Below are 19,622 nucleotides of genomic sequence, written 5' to 3'. Positions count from 1 at the left end.
TGTTATTACTATCACCAATTGTACACATATATTTCAACAGAAAACACCTATCAGACCAGACTCTCCCCTAACCTTCAATCTTTGAGTTGCACTCTCAAATTCCACATCTCCACTATATAGCCTATATTCTACTCCCAGCTGACCGTTCAATCTCTGGATCTTACCAGTTACCATCCCAATTATGAAAAAACCTATCAGACCATTTTTCTCCTAAAACACTGCAACTGAAGAAATGCACCTAGAAATGCATTTTCTAGAATACACTTGCATGGCATAGGTATCCTCGTATGTATATGTTCATGACTACATTTAAAAACATTACTTGGGTAGAAAAAAGCTCTGTAGTTCCAAGAAGCCATGAATGCCCTTGTGAATGCACCTTCTTTGCTCTTCAATGTCATGTAGGGCCAGATTACAGGCGGGGCGAATGGGGCAGTCATCCAGGAAGCCCCACACATTGGGTGCCCCCACACTGCCATAAACACTGCCCCAGATAAAGCCACTCTGCGCCCATTCTGGATGGCCTCTGTAAGCCACTGATGGACAAGTTTTACTTTTTGAGATAAAGACAGCTTTACCTCTTTCTCTACAGTAGGTGCCCTGACCGACACTGCCGATTGAAGTCCAGCCCCCTTCCTAACATAATGCCACGAAAGCAGGTGGATGGAAAGGGTGGGGGGCCTAATGCAGTGAACTTTGTGAAGTGTCCTCCCTGGTCAGAGGACTGATGCTGCATCAGATAATGTATGCGTGCTCTCTCTCTCTGTGTATGTAGGTATATATATACTGTGTGTATATATATATATATATATATATATATATATAAAAAATGAACAAAGGGGGTGCACTCACCAGTCTTCTAAAATGAGTTTTTATTTCATCTTTTTTTTTAAAAAAATTTTACAGCATCATAGTAAAGCTCCGACGTTTCGGTCCTAGCCATGGACCTTTGTCAAGGTACCTTGACAAAGGTCCATGGCTAGGACCGAAACGTCGGAGCTTTACTATGATGCTGTAAAATTTTTTTAAAAAAAAAGATGAAATAAAAACTCATTTTAGAAGACTGGTGAGTGCACCCCCTTTGTTCATTTTTTGTATGCAGGGATACAGGTGATCCCTTTTGGGTGGCTACCCCAGCAATTGGATTTTCAGACGTGAGTGTGGACTAATACTGGACTTTATATATATATATATATATATATATATATATATATATATATATATATATATATATATATATATATTGAGCGCACTCACCAGACTTGCAAGCATAGAAAAAGTTTTATTAGTGGAAAGCCAACATCAGTAATCCATCAGTAATCGACGTTTCAGTCCTTGCTAGGACTTTTATCAAGATAACAAATCTAGGTATTCCCACTCCCCTAATATACCTCCCCAAACAATGAGGGCGGCAACTCCCGCATTAATCAATATGCACCTGCGTCGTACAAAAAATAACAGTCTGTTGACATATTAAATACACAAGACATACAACACAAACAAACAATACACAGCTATACATCACTGTTCTATCCTATTAAAACAGCGTCCACGGAGACTGACCTGCCATCCGGGAAATTCACATCAACCATAGACACATGGATCACTCGCGTGCGTACCACAGCGGGACGCAAACAAATCGGTAACCTAGCAACCGATCAGCTGCGCCCAGCACTGGACATAGCTGACAGCCAACACATATAGCTATAGTAAGAAATTAATAATTATTAGGATCGGACAGTATCCAATAGCAGTAGTGGAGGCTAAGTATCTTATACAGTATAGCATGGAGTAATACTCTGCATTAAGTGCAAATCAGTATTCCACATAAAAAATAATAAATAAAAATAAAAAACACATATAGTAACAAACAACAAATTAAACTAAAACTCTTTAAACACACAATGCATAGTATTTGATCAAATATAGTCTATTGTTGACTAAATTATCAATATTAAGATATGTTCATAGACTGCATAAAGAGCCAAACCAAAAAATGAAAACAAAAAAAGGAAGAAATAAAGTTATTTACAAAAAATTATCAAAAGGTTACGGTCATCCACGTACTGCATAGGAAATAGATGCAAGTTATTTCTTTTAACTGTACTTATAGGTAAAGTCACAAAAAGTCAATCCAAGAAAATACCAAGATGAACTGAATCATTTAGTCCCCGTGGCCATACTGTATCCAAATCATGGATCCATCTTGCTTCTCTGCGGAGTAGCATCTTCGATCTATTTCCACCTCTAGTAAGCGGTGGTATACAATCTACCACCATGCACCTCAAAGTTGCCAATGGATGTTGCAACTCTAAAAAATGTTTGGCTACAGGTTTGTCCGTCACACCCGATGACAAGGCAGATCTGATTGATGATCGAGGTTCGCCATTCTTTCACAGAATGAACAAACCATCTTCCCTACATATACAAGGGAACATGGACAACTTAAGGTGTAAATCACATAATCAGAGGTGCACATCGGACGATGTTGTATCTTGATTTTCCGACCAGTATGTGGGTGATGTAAAAAGCTTCCAACAGTCATGCTTCTGCATGTAGTACAATTCGTACAACGAAAACATCCCATTTTACTGGACTGTAGCCATGTCATAGCTCTCTGTGGTGAGACAATTTCGGGTCGCAAAAGGAGATCTTTAAGATTCGGACCTCTCTTATAGCTTATCAACGGTGTCTTTGGAAGAATACTCATAAACGTTGGATCAGATGATATAACTGGCCACTGATGTTTAATGGCTTTCCTCATAAGAGGCCCCACCGTCACAAATGTAGTAGTAATTACAAATGGTTTCTTAGACATATTCTTCCTCCTTCCACTGTTCCCAATCAAAAAAATCTCATAAGCTTTATTATGACAAACATCAATCATCTCAGGTGTGTAACCTCTCTCAAGAAATCGCATCTTCATATCTGCCAGTTGGAGTGTAGCAGTATCTGGGTCAGAATTGTTTCACAAGACCCTCAGAAATTGTGATATAGGTAAATGATGTTTTAGAGATTGTGGATCATGACTACTAAATGAAAGTAAAGTATTGCGATCTGTACTTTTCCTATATAGTCTATGACCATATCCACTATCGGTGGCAAAAACCGTCACATCTAAAAAATGTATACATTGTGTATCCGACTTCAGAGTAAATCTGATCGGGGTGTCCAGTCCATTCAATTCAGTTAACATACACTGGAGAGAATCCTCTGACCCACTCCAGATGAAAAAAATATCGTCGATAAAACGACGATAATGTACAATACTACCTCCAAACCGCGGTACGATATATGTGTTCTCATAGGCATCCATATACAAATTAGCATATGATGGTGCTATATTACTGCCCATTGCAGTTCCTGCAGTTTGGAGGTAGTACTGTGGACCTCATTCAGAGCCGGACGCTATTTGCGCTCGCTCGTTCAGAAAAAGGGGCTGGCTATTTAAATTGAGCGCTCGCTCTTTGCGGTCTGTTGACGCCTCTATGTCTGAACGAGCATCCGAAACATGTGCTCGCTATTTTGTAAAGATGCCCCTTGGCCGTTTGCATCATACGTCATCTCCGCTATTTATTTGATTAATCGAGTACATCGAAAGGCGTATGAACTGCTCGCTATTCTTGTGGTAGCATTTTCCTACCGCAATCATGCGAGCAGTTCAGGCTAAAAGACAACCAAGTGACGTGGTCGATGACGCTGCTTTGTTAATTATGCACACCCTTAAAACGCCCGTTTTGACCGTTTGGCACGCCTGCGTTCGGATTTCCACTCCCCGTTTTCAAGCACCTTCCCCTGTTACCACCCACAAATGCCTCATCCTATCACTCAAATTAGCAGGCACTCACTATTTTGCGAGCACACGATTTCCGAACGCACTGACTGGTTGGCGCATGTGCATTACGACCCATACGCATGCGCAGATGTGCAAACATCGCTCAGAGCGAACGAGCGGCCACTTACGAGCGGCTCTGAATCAGGCCCTGTGTTCCATACTTAAAAAAGTTGCATGTCAAGGTTCGTTCCAGGACTTCAACCAAGAACTCTACTGGTGGACCCTGAAAGTCTGCACACATAAGTGCCCTTCTAACAGTATCTATCCCCTCATGGTGAGGTATCACCGTATACAGGGAGGAAACGTCCATAGTAACAAGCAATGTATCATGTAATCTAGGTATTTTAACAATATCTTTAATGAAGTCGTTAGTGTCCTTCAGATAACTATTTATATCCCTCACACAGGGTTGTAAGAAATTGTCCAAGTATTGTGCTATTGGAGCAAAAAGTGAATTGCAGGCTGATATTATCGGCCGACCAGGTGGATTGTCTAGGTCTTATGGATCTTCGGTAATAGATATAAAATCAGACAAGTAGGAAACTCACTCCTCAAGAAATCATTAATAGTCCCATCAATCCAACCATTATCGATAGCTAGGTCCAACAATGTATCTAGTCTATTCTTAAACCCTAACGTGGGGTCTCCTTGTAGTTTACAAGGAGACCCCACGTTAGGACGTTTCCTCCCTGTATACGGTGATACCTCACCGTGAGGGGATGGATACTGTTAGAAGGGCACTTATGCATGCAGACTTTCAGGGTCTGCCAGTAGAGTCCAATGTCCAACTTGAATAAGGGGTCCCAATTAGCAGTGCTGGCAGGCCTCCGCAAAAAGGTCCGGTCCCCTGGACACAGGTATGGCGATGAGCTGATATAATTCCAATGGTAGGCCAATAAACCATATAGATAGCACTCCCTTGGCATAAAAAGGCGGTGGAGCGGAAACACAACCAGGTCTTGACGCATTTCGCTGTGTTAGAACCACAGCTTTATCAAAGGCCTTTGACTTGGACTTGGTAATTATTTTGTCTGGATTTATCCTAAACAATTGAGTATAAATACTCTTGGAACTCTATTCAACCTATAAGCACCCATGGAACATTTCTATATGGTGGATTGGATGATGCTTCTTTAATTGTGGTTACATTGATTTTATTGGTACATGTTTACAGTTTACATGTTATTAAATTATACTTTGTGAAAATGTCAGATTAGCGCTGTGATTTGTGTATTTTTGTGTGTTTATTATAGAGGTCTGACTAACCTCTTTATACAGCTGCTTTCAATATAGAAGTCTCACCTCACACTAGCGCTCCTTCAGTATCATTACTGTGTGTGTTTTCCGCCAGTAGAGTTCTTGGTTGAACTCCTGGAACTAACCTTGACATGCAACTTTTTTAAGTATGGAACACAGGGCCTGATTCAGAGCCGCTCGTAAGCGGCCGCTCGTTCGCTCCGAGCAATGTTCGCACATCTGCGCATGCATATGGGTTGTAATGCGCATGCGCCAACAAGTCAGTGCGGTCGGAAATTGTGTGCTCGCAAAATAGCGAATGCCTGCTATTTTGATTGACAGGATGAGGCGTTTGTGGGTAGTAACAGGGGAAGGTGCTTGAAAACGGAGAATGGAGATCCGAACACAGGTGTGCCAAACGGTCAAAGCAGGCGTTTTAAGGGTGTGCATAATTAACAAAGCAGCGTCATCACTTGGTTGTCTCTTAGCCTGAACTGCTCGCATGATTGCAGTAGGAAAATGCTACCACAAGAATAGCGAGCAGTTCATACATCTTTCGATGTACTCGATTAATCAAATAAATAGCGGAGATGACGTATGATGCGAGCGGCCAAGGGGCGTCTTTACAAAATAGCGAGCACATGTTTCGGACGCTCGTTCAGACATAGAGGCGTCAACAGACCGCAAAGAGCGAGCGCTCAATTTAAATAGCCAGCCCCTTTTTCTGAACGAGCGTCCGCAAATAGCGTCCGGTTCTTAATCAGGCCCACAGTACTACCTCCAAACTGTGGGAACTGCAATGGGCAATAATATAGCACCATCATATGCTAATTTGTATATGGATGCCTATGAGAACACATATATCATACCGCGGTTTGGAGGTAGTATTGTGCATTATCGCCGTTTTATCGACGATATTTTCTCATCTGGAGTGGGTCAGAGGATTCTCTCCAGTGTATGTTAACTGAATTGAATGGACTGGACACCCCGATCAGATTTACTCTGACGTCAGATACACAATGTATAAATTTTTTAGATGTGACGGTTTTTGCCACCGATAGTTGATATGGTCATAGACTGTATAGGAAAAGTACAGATCGCAATACTTTACTTTCATTTAGTAGTCATCATCCACAATCTCTAAAACATCATTTACCTATATCACAATTTCTGAGGGTCTTGTGAATCAATACTAACCCAGATACTGCTACACTCCAACTGGCAGATATGAAGATGCGATTTCTTGAGAGAGGTTACACACCTGAGATGATTGATGTTTGTCATAATAAAGCTTATGAGATTTTTTTGAATGGGAACAGTGGAAGGAGGAAGAATATGTCTAAGAATCCGTTTGTAATTACTACTACATTTGATACGGCGGGCCCTCTTATGAGGAAAGCCATTAAACATCAGTGGCCAGTTATATCATCTGATCCGACGTTTATGAGTATTCTTCCAAAGACACCGTTGATAAGCTATAAGAGAGGTCCGAATCTTAAAGATCTCCTTTTGCGACCCGAAATTGTCTCACCACAGAGAGCTATGACATGGCTATAGTCCAGTAAAATGGGATGTTTTCGTTGAATGAATTGTACTACATGCAGAAGCATGACTGTTGGAAGCTTTTTACATTGCCCACATACTGGTCGGAAAATCAAAATACACCATCGTCTGACATGTACCTCTGATTATGTGATTTACACCTTAAGTTGTCCATGTTCGTCCTTTCCCTGAAAGAATGGCGAACCATCGATCATCGATCAGATCCGCCTTGTCATCGGGTGTGACAGACAAACCTGTAGCCAAACATTTTTTAAAGTTGCAACATCCATTGGCAACTTTGAGGTGTATGGTGGTAGACTGTATTCCATGGCTTAGTAGAGTTGGAAATAGAGCGAAGATGCTACTCCGCAGAGAAGCGAGATAGATCCATGATTTGATATGGCCATGGGGACTAAATGATTCAGTTCATCTTGGTATTTTCTTGGATTGACTTTTTGTGACTTTGCCTATAAGTACAGTTAAAAGAAATAACTTGCATCTATTTCCTATGCAGTACGTGGATGACAGTAACCTTTTGATAATTTTTTGTAAATAACTTAATTTCTTCCTTTTTTTGTTTTCATTTTTATTTTTTGGTTTGGCTCTTTATGCAGTCTATGAACATATCTTAATATTGATAATTTAGTCAACAATAGACTATGCTTGATCAAATACTATGCATTGTGTGTGTTTAAAGAGTTTTAGTTTAAATTGTTGTTTGTTACTATATGTGTTTTTTATTTGTATTTATTATTTTTTATGTGGAATACTGATTTGCACTTAGGGCCTGATTCAGAGCCGGTCACTATTTGCGTTCGCTCGTCCAGAAAATAGGGGTGGCTATTCAAATGAACCGTTCGCTGTTTGCGGTCTGTTCACGCCTCTAGGTCTGAACGAGCGAACAAAGCTTGCGGTCGTTTTTTGGGAAACTACGCCCCCTGGCCGCTCACATCCTACGTCATGTCCGCTATTTATTAGATTAATCGAGTACATCGAACAGGGTCTGAGCTGCTCGCTATTCTTGTGGTTGGTTTTTGCTACCACAATTTTGCGAGCAGTTCTGGCTAAAAAAAAACCCAGTGACGTGGTCAATGACGCTGCTGTTTTAATTATGCACACCCATAAAACGCCCGTTTTGACCTTTAAGCACGCCTGCGATCGGATCTCTACTCCCCGTTTTCAAACACCTTCCCCTGTTACCACCCACATACGCCTCATCCTGTCACTCAAATTATCAGGCATTCGCTATTTTGCGAGCACATGAATTTTGGCCGCACTGACTGGTTCGCGCATGCGTATAATGATCCGTACGCATGCGCAGATGAGCGAACATCGGTCAGAACGAACGAGCGGCCGCTTACGAGTGGCTCTAAATCAGGCCCTTAATGCGGAGTATTACTCCATGCTATACTGTATAAGATACTATGCCTCCACTAATGTTATTGGATACTGACCGATCCTAATAATTTAAAATTTCCTACTATAGCTATATGTGTTGGCTGTCAGCTATGTCCGGTGCTGGGCGCAGCTGATCGGTTGCTAGGTTACCGATTTGTTTGCGTCCCGCTGTGGTACGCACATGAGTGATCCATGTGTCTATGGTTGATGTGAATTTCCCGGATGGCAGGTCAGTCTCCGTGGATGCTGTTTTAATAGGATAGAACAGTGATGTATAGCTGTGTATTGATTGTTTGTTTGTGTTGTATGTCTTGTGTATTTAATATGTCAACAGACTGTTGTTTTTTGTACGACACAGGGGTATATTGATTAATGCGGGAGTTGCCGCCCTGATTGTTTGGGGAGGTATATTAGGGGAGTGGGGATACCTGGATTTGTTATCATGATAAAAGTCCTAGCAAGGACTGAAACGTCGATAACTGATGTTGGCTTTCCACTAATAAAACTTTTCCTACACTTGCAAGTCTGGTGAGTGCGCTCAATATGTTTAATATTTTTGGAGCTACCAAGCCTGTCTGAGCCTGCAGCCCCAGCAATACTGACACCAAAACGTGAGTGTGGACCTTCTTGTAACTATATATATATATATATATATATATATATATATATATTGTGATAGGATCACTGGTAAAGTGGTCTGTGGCAGGTACATTTGTCCCAGATTCCTGTCTTTTGTGTTTTAAACCCCCAGGAGAAAGTCTGCAGTGTAGCAGGCTTGAGTTTTGGCTTTTTGAAAAGCCAGTTTGGGACCTGGGGGTTGTAGGTGAGAGGAGAGGGAGGGCTCCACCCACGGCCACTCCAGGTTTTGGTTCTCGCAGCCTGGTAACAGGCTTGTTAGTTTTCCACCTGAGAGTGGCCAATATAAGCCTAGTTTGTTTAGGGCTGATTGTCTCACCTGGGAGAGCAGACAGGGAGTTTGCTCAGAGACACTTGAAAACCTAACTGTAAGTGTTGTGCTGTGCTTCTGTTGCTGGTGAGGGCATTAGGCCCTGCCAGGTTCTGGTAGTGAGGGAACTACCTGTGAAGTTAGTGCCCCGACAGGGCTAGGATTTACGTTTATGTTTTCTTTGTGTTATTTCTGACATTGCACAATAAAGACTGGCGCCGACCAGCTTGTACTTGCATCCAGTCTGGCGTACTGTTTCCCAGCTGCTGTGTGTGAAAGGAAGGAGTCCTCTACCCAGGAGAGGGACCCCCTAACCTAACTGTGTCACAATATGGTGGAGAATGCGGGCAACCACACACACTAAAGTTGCAGCAAGAGGAAAACTTTACATTTAAAAATTAAAGGGACAGACACCCAATTTGTGAGTGTGGAAATAACACTGTGTCCTTGGAGTCCCATAGAGGAGGCGTCAGCCAATGCTCAGAGAGGCAAGGTTCAGCTTCCAACCTACACCCCAGGACAAAATGGAGGACATTATTAAGGCCTTGCTCCAAGCTACAGCAGCTCAGCAGGAATCTACAAGGGCTCAGCTGGAAGCTACAGCAGCTCAGCAGGAGACTAACAGAATTCAACAGGTCTCCATTGAGGAAACCCGCCAGGCCTTAGCGGAAAACAGCCAGGCCATAAGAGAGGTGGTACAGCACCTGGTCGCCCGGCCCAGAGATGTTGCTACTGGTCCTCCCACCCCCACTCACTCCGTACGAGCCAGTCACTTCCTCCAAAAGATGACTTCGGGCGATGATGTGGAGGCCTATCTCGCCGCATTTGAAAGAACGGCCGAAAGGGAGAGTTGGCCCAAGGAGCAGTGGGCAAGTCTGGTGGCACCTTTTTTGTCTGGGGAGCCACAAAAAGCATATTTCGACTTATGCCTGGCTGATGCCAAGGACTATAAAAAACTAAAACAGGAGATCCTAACTCGCTTGGGAGTCACCACCTTTGTTCGTGCCCAACGGGTCCACCGCTGGGAGTTCCATAGGGACAAGCCTCCACGTTCACAGATGCATGACCTCGTCCATCTGTCCTCAAAATGGCTACAGCCCGAGATGCTGACGGGACCACAGATCGTGGAAAGGGTCGTGATGGACCGGTACCTGCGATCATTACCTGTGACTCTGCGCAAGTGGCTGAGCCATGCAGTCCCTAAGTCCGCGGACCAGTTGGTCGAGCTGGTGGAGAGGTACGTGGCGGCTGAAGAGCTGATGAGTATGCCCCACCGAGCCCCGATGGCGCACCGGCGAACTCCCACAGACACTGGTAAGACTGTTCCAGGGGAGAAGGGTGCTGGGCGGTGGAATGTACCTAAGACTGAGGGTGTAGAACCTGGAGACAGGCCTGCCAAGCCAGGAGAATGCGGAACGTGACGGTGGTCCGCCAACTGATGTGCCTCCCATTGAGGTGGGAAGTGTTGATGGGCCAAGTGATCGTCTGCCTGATTTAGAGGTCAGAAGAGAGGTCTTTGCCGTGGAGCAGTTGAATGACCCTACTTTGGTAAAAGCCAGGGAGAATGTAAAAGTAGTTGATGGTAAACCCGTAGACCCTGATAGTCCTTTGTCCTATCCCCACATGGTAATGTGTCAGGATTTGTTATATCAAGTGACTAAGAAGGGGGAAGATATTGTGGAACAACTAATAGTTCCCAAAGCCTACAGAAGAACAGTGTTGGATCTGGCCCATGGTCATATAACGGCAGGCCATCTAGGGGTAGAGAAAACCACTGAGCGAATAATGCAGAGGTTTTTCTGGCCCGGGCTTCATAAAGAGGTGTCTGACTTGCGCATCCTGCCCTGAGTGTCAGTATCATGCTCCCAGGCCACATTTTAAGGGTCCACTAGTTCCATTGCCTATCATAGAGGTGCCATTTGAAAGAATAGCGATGGATTTGGTTGGACCCTTAATGAAGTCTGCCAGGGGACACCAGTATATTCTGGTCATAATGGATTACGCTACCAGGTACCCGGAAGCGATCCCGTTGCGCAATACGTCAACCAAGACCATTGCCAGAGAGCTAGTTCATGTCTTTAGCAGGCTGGGTATACCTAAGGAGATACTAACTGACCAGGGTACACCGTTTATGTCCAAAGTCATGAAAGAGTTATGCCGCCTGTTCAAAATCGAACAGTTAAGAACTTCGGTTTATCACCCCCAAACCGATGGGCTGGTCGAGAGGTTTAACAAGACGTTAAAACACATTCTTAGGAAAGTGGTCGACAAGGATGGTAGGGATTGGGACTACTTATTGCCGTATTTATTGTTGGCCATAAGAGAAGTTCCCCAGTCCTCCACCGGGTTTTCACCCTTCGACTTGTTGTATGGGAGACACCCAAGGGGGTTACTAGACATTGCCAAAGAGACATGGGAGGGGCAGTCTAGTCCTTACAAAACGGTGATTGAGTATGTTTCTCAAATGCAGGAGAGAATTGCTGCGGTAGTGCCGATAGTGAGAGAGCACCTGGAACAGGCTCAACAGGCACAGCAGAGGGTATACAACCGCAATGCCCGGTTACGCAGCTTTGCTCCTGGGGACAGAGTGTTAGTATTGGTTTCCACTGTGGAAAATAAACTTTTGGCTACATGGCAAGGCCCTTTGAAATCTTAGAAAGAGTGGGGCAGGTCAATTACAAAGTTTACCAGCCGGGGAAAAGAAAGCCGGAACAGATATACCATATAAATCTGTTAAAGCCCTGTAAAGATAGAACGGTACTGTCGGCCGTCCGAGACCCTCCAGTAAGTCCAGGGCCCTTAGTTCCCGAAGTGACAGTGGCAAAAACCCTGTCGGCAATTCAACAACAAGAGGTCAAGGAGTTTCTGATCAGAAATAGGGTGCTGTTCTCTGACGTAGAAAAAGGAGGGGGATTTAACCCCCTATTGTACCTCAGCACACTGAATAATACCTGCAACAATATATGAAGACTATATGGTCATAGAAATTCAGAGATATTAGTTGCATGCATTTGCAAATACATGGGAGGCTGCTGGGCCACGTCACGGCTTCTCTGTTACCAGCAGTCCCTAACACTAAGGGGTTCACGTCCGGGGGCGCAGTGCACCCCAAAAAACGTCCAGCCCAGGACCCCCCCAGGGCATCACACGAAAATGGAAAAAGAGTGACAGTGCAGTGTAAAGTATAGCTGTGTGTGAGTAATCATTAAGTGTGGATGCAAGTACAAGCTGGTCGGCGCCAGTCTTTATTGTACAAAGTCATAAATAACATAAAGAAAACATAAACATAAATCCTAGCCCTGTCGGGGCACTAACTTCACAGGTAGTTCCCTCACTACCAGAACCTGGCAGGGCCTAATGCCCTCGCCAACAACAAAGGCACAGCACAACACTCACAGTTATGTTTCCAAGTGTCTCTGAGCAAACTCCCTGTCTGCTCTCCCAGGTGAGACAATCAGCCCTAAACAAACTAGGCTTATATTGGCCACTCTCAGGTGGAAAACTAACAAGCTTGTTACCAGGCTGTGAGAACCAAAACCTGGAGTGGCCGTGGGTGGAGCCCTCCCTCTCCTCTCACCCACAACCCCCAGGTCCCAAACCGGCTTTTCAAAAAGCAGAGACTCAAGCCTGCTACACTGCAGACTTTCTCCTGGGGATTTAAAACACATAAGACAGGAATCTGGGATAAATGTCCCTGTCACAGACCACTTTACCAGTGATCCTATCACAATATATATATACAGTATATATAAAGTTTTTCAAGCGTTGCACACTCATACATCATATATTTTCATTCAGGGTGCTTGGTCATATAATAGGTATAGCCAAGATGGCTGTGTGAGGTCCACGAGCGTCACTTCCGGTCATCTAGGAACCTTGATGCCTTCCCCCTTGCCAGGCTGCTGCACGTTGGTTCCGCCTGTCATCACTTCCGGTGCGACGGACGGAGCTCCTGGTCAGCGTGTGGCATGGAGTTGGCGGGGTCCAGGTGGGGATATGGCATGAGTGGTGACGCTCCACAGGTGAGTTATCTCACAATTTAGAGACTGGGGTATTTAACAGGCTATGGGTACAGTGCTGTTTTGTGGTTCCCTGAGGAAGGCAACCCGAAACAGCTGTTGGAACCATCCGGGTTCAGAGCTTGGCTCCCTGGGCCCTGTGGAGGCTGCTTATCAAATATATGTACTGAATATTACTTATTTTACTATGGCTTTATGGCTTGTCATTATATCCTGATGGTAACATTTTAAACTATTAAAGCTTTTTTCTTACTATTCCCAAAGAGGTGTGCTGGATTTTGTCCATACAGGACCAACTGCTATATATATATATATATATATATATATATATATATTATTAAAAATGGTGAAGGAAATGCGCCTGCAGTGTACCAGTTCTAGTTTAGAGTCTTTACAGCAAAACGTTCCAGCTCTGGGCTGGACCTCCTGTGATTACCTCCACAATATTGGACAGATAAGCTCCTTGTTTATTGTTATATTGTACAAGTTTTTATTGTATCTTCAATTAAAGTGTATTTAAACGTATTACACGATTGGAGGCTCTCTCTTTTTTATCTCCATGCATATTTGGATTTTCCTTTGGAGTGGAAGGGAACCTAATGAGGAGAGACCTTACTTGTATTGAGAAACAAGTACAATTCAGGCGCTCCAAAGAGAACTGATAGATGCAAATCTATATGCAGCTCACCACTTGGATACAAGAAAAGGAAAGAACACAGATGTAGGAGCGCTAATGATTTGTAAATTAAACCATCATGCACATAGTTGATAATAATGAATACAGATTAACTCACATTTATTAACATAGTAGACATGGAATGAATAAAAATTAATAAAAAAGGACTGTTTGTTCAAAATCAGCATGTAATGTATATGACATTAAAAAACATCTATGAAAAATAAAATGCAGATGGTAAAGTCTTGCACAAATAGATCACTATGTGATCAAAATGGGGGAACTGAGAGCTGCATGAAATTGAGGTATTCACAGAGGTTCCAGTGCTGTTATAATATAGATGAATAGTGCCAAAACAGATGTGGATACCTTCAATGGCTTACCCGCTGCATGAAAGGTGTAGTTTGGGTGCTCAGCAGCAAAGAAACTTGGGCTGTGTGTCCACTCGTGGGAAGGAGGTGGAGAAGCAAGGCATCTGTGGCGGTGAGGCTCTGAGGAAATGGCCAGCTTACCAAGGCCAAGAAATGCGTTAGGTATTCCCATTCCTACTGTCCATTTACACAGGATTCGCTGACTTCAGCCACTTTGCTGCACTCAGCACACCGACAAGCAATCCCCGGCGGTCAGCACTACTCAGCGAGACGTCGCTTGAATTGAGCAGCTCACGTTCATCCAAGCCGCTCCACACTCAGAGCCTCACCGGCACAGACGCGCTGCTTCTCCACCTCCTTCCCGGCCGGGACCCACGAGTGGACACACAGCCCAAGTTTCTTTGCTACTGAGCACCCGAACTACACCTTTCATGCAGCGGGTAAGCCATTGAAGGTATCCACAACTGTTTTGGCATTATTAATCTATATTATAACAGCCACTGGAACCTCTGTGAATACCTCAATGTCATGCAGCTCTCAGTTCCCCCATTTTGATCACAGAGTGATCTATTTGCGCAAGACTTTTCCATCTGCATTTTACCTCAGACATCACCAGGGGCAACTCTGATTGAGATATCACAAATTTTACATTTATCAGAGAACAGTTGAATCATCATCTGCATTTTCACCTCATTATTGCTACAAATTGCATTTTTCATAGATGTTTTTTAATGTCATATACATTACATGCTGATTTTGAACAAACAGTCCTTTTTTATTAATTTTTATTCATTTCATGTCTACTGTGTTAATAAATGTGAGTTAATCTTTATTCATTATTATCAACTATGTGCATGATTGTTTAATTTACAAATCATTAGCGCTCCTACATCTGTGTTCTTTCCTTTTCTTGTATTGACCTGTGAAAGGTTACAGCTGGTATGAGGCTTATACATTCTGGGTTCTGGTTTTTTTGGGTTTAAACACGTGTGGAGTGTTTCAAACATGTCTTTGTGTCTTTGTATGGTCACATTACTTTTGCATGTGAGCACATTTTTATATATATATATATATATATATATATATATACATATAGACTTTTTATTATCAGGTTACACTATGTTTGTGTTTGTTTTTATTTGTTTTCACTGAGATATATATCGTGGGGTTGGTACACGAAGACAACGCAAGAATTTATTTAGAGATCTCATGGACTCTCTATGAATGTTTTGCTGTAAAGACTCTAAACTAGAACTGGTACACTGAAGGTGCCTTTCCTTCACCATTTTTAATAATTCCTTTCAATTATTTTTTTAATAGATCATCTGCTGGAAGGGTTGGCAGCCACCTCAAATAGGGAGTGTCCATAATATTGTTGCACTGGTCATATATTAACATATTTTCGCACTTATATTATTTTGTGTATGAGCTTTGTGCGCCACTTACATGATTTTCTGTCACATATATATATATATATATATATATATATACACACATTCGCTGTGGAAAGGTGGCTATTTACACAGAATGTCCATTTTTCTGGCAGGTTAATATTTTCACCCTTTATATAGACTAAATTCTAGTAATTTGGGCTGGCAACAAACAATCCTTTGAATTGAGATTAGCAGAAATTAATCTGATGGATGACACAATTAAGTTTACTTATTAATGTAGTACCACCACAATACATTAACTGGATGTGCAAATTACAAGAAAGGATGCTCAATTAATGACGGATAAAAATACTATCTTGCACGCAAATAGTCATCACCCCTTGTCAATGAAAAAAAGTTTGCCTTATTCACAATTCTTGCAAGTACGCAGGATTGTAAGTGATCCAGATGAGGCGGTGAAAGAAATGGAGGAAATATCCAAAAAAATTCTCCAAAGGGGCTATCGAAGTAAAGATCTGGAGATAGCACAATGGAAAAGCCCTTTCTCAATCAAGGGATCAGTGCTTACAAGCAAAAGTGAAGGAGACAAGTAAAATTATGCCACTTGTGAGTGGCTTTTCAACTGATGGTAGCAGTGTTAATAAAGTTTTGAGAAACTTGTGGCCAATTATAAGATCTGACAATTGTTAACAAACCAAGATCTACCCATTTTCTTTCTAAGCCACCTGGATCATATAGGTGCATTGGATGCACCACATGCCGTTATTTAGACACCGGCTCAGATGTGATACATCCACATTCTGGCAAAAAACTGGCCATTAAACACATGTTCAGTTGCATTTAGCGATTTGTGATTTATATTATCAAATGTCCCTGTGGACTAGCCTACAAAGGCAAAACAGCATGTACTTTTAGGTAACGAGCAGCACAACACCGTTCTGCAATCCGTTTAGCCCTAGAGAGAAATGAGGTTGAGCAACCGTTTGCTAAGCACTTCAAAGCTGCAAGACATTTGCTAGTAATGTTACGCTATAAGCTCATAGATCATGTCCCACCTTTGGTAAGAGGTGGTGACAGGAACAAAATGTTGCTTCAGCTACAAGCTAGATGGATTTTTGAATTTAATACTGTAGCACCGGCAGGATTGAATAAGAACTAGAGATGAGCGGGTTCGGTTTCCAGAGATCCGAACCCACCCGAATTTAGCAGAACTGAGTCGGATCCAAGCAGGCTCGGAGTTTCCCGTCTGACTCGGATCTCGAAACCGAGGCAAAACAATAGAGTCTGAAATCTTGCGGCTCATGAGCTTTCGTCTCTAGGTCACTGTCATTGGTGTATGTGCGCAGGGGTGCTGTGCTGCTGTCTGCCAAGGGGCTGCATGAATATTGCAATGAAAACTTTTTTTTTAAAGTTATTGGGTTACAAAAAGTTTATTTTTTTAATCTTAAACATAGCAGAAATGTTATCCTAACAGCTTATAAAGTTATATGCTCTAAAAAACTAAAGCCTATATTTATTTACAAACCTATATAGAGTATACATCCTAAATTCTAAAACTGTTCTATTCAAAAACGTAAACAAAAGTCAGGAGAGGCCTCAGAGAACATGAAAAAAGATGCTCTAGGTGCTGAACTTCAAGTGATTTCTCCATCATGTTCTGCAGTGTGTTTTCTCATTCACATGTTTTCTATAAAGCAGTTCAAAGTTACAGCCTTCAAAGTGTCTGGCTATAACACCCACCTTTGCCAGGAATTACCAAAGATGATTAGAAGCAAAGGATTCATCTGTCTGGAATCTGTCTGGGAATTCATGGATCGTATTTGGCCTGAATGCACTAAGACATCCAGAGATTCTGTCACTGTGTTCTGTAGCTGACTTTATTCCTACCTGAATCGCAAACTGAAATACGGAATAGTAAGCACAGACAACATGGAGGCCTTTGTTATTCCGCTGCCTGCATGCCAACCAATACCTCCCAGACTACACCCACTGGGGGGACCAGGTCTTGATAATGACCATCCCCATCTGTTGCTAGGCCTTCTTCTTCCAAGCCATCCATCCTGGACTTCCTGTCCAAAAAGGGTGAGCAGGTTACAGAAAGAGGAGCAAGATGTCCCCGCTTACATTTTTTTTCTTCTATAATAGATGATGTGGAGAGATAAGAGCTTCAGATGTTGGAACAGGGGCTCCCACCTATTTGGCTTTCCTCCAGAGAACAGAGCTCTGTTCCTCAGGAAGTGTCTATACCTGAGCTGATAGGTAGGTAGTCTCTGTCTGTTGGTAAACACCCTTCAGGAGATGGCAACCCAAAATAACAACAACTATAATACTGTGTCCACTGATGATAACCAGCCTGATCCCTTAACAGCAACATATCCCATATGGCCAACTCTTAACATGACACCCAGTTCGCAGCCTCCTCTTCCTTATGACACTAATCCAGTCACCATGGTTGATCAATTAGCCATGTGTGGTCCACCCAATTTATGGCCTTCTACTTTCTAATATTCACATATCTAAGAAGTGGACAGTGGGAACAATGGCAGTTTGAAGGCCACTAACTAACTCTGTTTTTTTTAATGTCCCTGTACAGGTTGGGAAATTCCGTTACAAAACAGAAGGTTTGCAAAGGATTATTTAAGTCAATTGTTTATTTATTTTTGGAAAGCACGCTTCCTGGTCCCCTTCTGGGATGAAAAAAAATCAACTCCCAGCAAGCAGACATGGCGCTCAAGAAAGAATTCCCAAGAAAGACACAACGTAATACTTAAACCTTAAGTCTGAAATGTTGCATTTGCTGCTCTGTTCCACTTGTTCACAATATCTCATATGGTTAAGTGGACAGTGGGAACAATGGCAGTTTGAAGGCCACTAACTAACTATGTTTTTCTTTTATGACCATGTACAGGTTGGGAAATGCCTTTATGGAAGATTTGCAAAGCATTATTTAAGTCAATTGTTTATTTAATTTTGGAAAGCATGCTTCCTGGTCCCCATAGGGATGAAAAAAAATCAACTCCCAGCAGCAGCAGCTGTGCTCAAGGATTCTTCTGTGGCAAGGACTGATGTAAATGTACTGTATCACATTTTTTTGTAAATGCCTCCTCCCCTCCCCTTTTCCCTCATACATTTTCTTTGGAATCAAATAACAAAATTAAATTTACTACCTATCAACCCTTCCTGTCCCTGCCCTACCTTCAACTACATACATACTCCAACTCCCTCAGGCCTCTCTTGAATAATAAAAGTGTTTCCTGATGTGCCATGTTTGAAGTTGAACTGCCATGTGTTTGTGCCACCCACTGCTGCAGCTTAGCTTAGTCAGCCAGCTATCTTGGTGCAAATTTTGGGTCTAAACTAGATGAACAAATCAATATTGTGAGCTGTAAGGTGGTCAAAATTGACTGGAAACGAGTGGAAATAAATGTTATTGAGGTTATTAATACTGTAGGAACAAAAAAAGGCCCATTTTCTGTGATTTTAGCTTTTTTTATATTTTTTTAAGAAAAAATCCAGATCCAAAACCAAAATAGGAAAACAGAACACGAAAACAAAACACGGAGGTGAGGTTTTGGCAAAACCAATCCAGATCCAAAACCAGGGGAGATCCAGATCCAAAACCAAAACACGGGGGTCGGCACACATCTCTAACAAGAACCTGTCACTTTGTTGTTTTCTATAAGTCAGATTGCAATATACCTAATTGATTTGTGGTTATTTATATGCACATGAAGTAAATTTAATGTATGTGTATTTCATAGTTGTGGGTGAATGTTGGATCATCTGCGTTTTGAATTGACAGCATCAAATTTATGTGAATAAGAGATGTGATTCATCATGTTTGCCACGATACATCAGATGATTTATAGGTTGTCCCTTACATATATTGTAAAATATAATATATTAAATATTGCCGTAGTTTGGTCTACTTGTTACCTACCCAAAAGGGTTTTTATTAAAACTCTATACTTTTCTCTGTTGGAAAGATATTTTGAATATATGATGATTATCTGCCAGAGCAGGTATTAGTGATGTCCGTGCTTTTAGCGGGTGAGATATTATTGATTACTGACAATATTTTTTACTAATATGCTTCGTGTTATTTATACTTATATACATTATCTTGTTGAATATGGGATCATGATATGTTTAGTTAACATTGTTTGGTGTTGGTGTACACGGGTAACTATGGTAACCAGGTCCTT

Source organism: Taudactylus pleione, unplaced genomic scaffold (assembly GCF_031769625.1).
Source record: "Taudactylus pleione unplaced genomic scaffold, aTauple2 ptg000509l, whole genome shotgun sequence".
Lineage (NCBI taxonomy): Eukaryota > Metazoa > Chordata > Amphibia > Anura > Myobatrachidae > Taudactylus > Taudactylus pleione.
The sequence above is the reverse complement of the archived record's forward strand: the minus strand, read 5'-3'. Positions refer to the sequence as shown.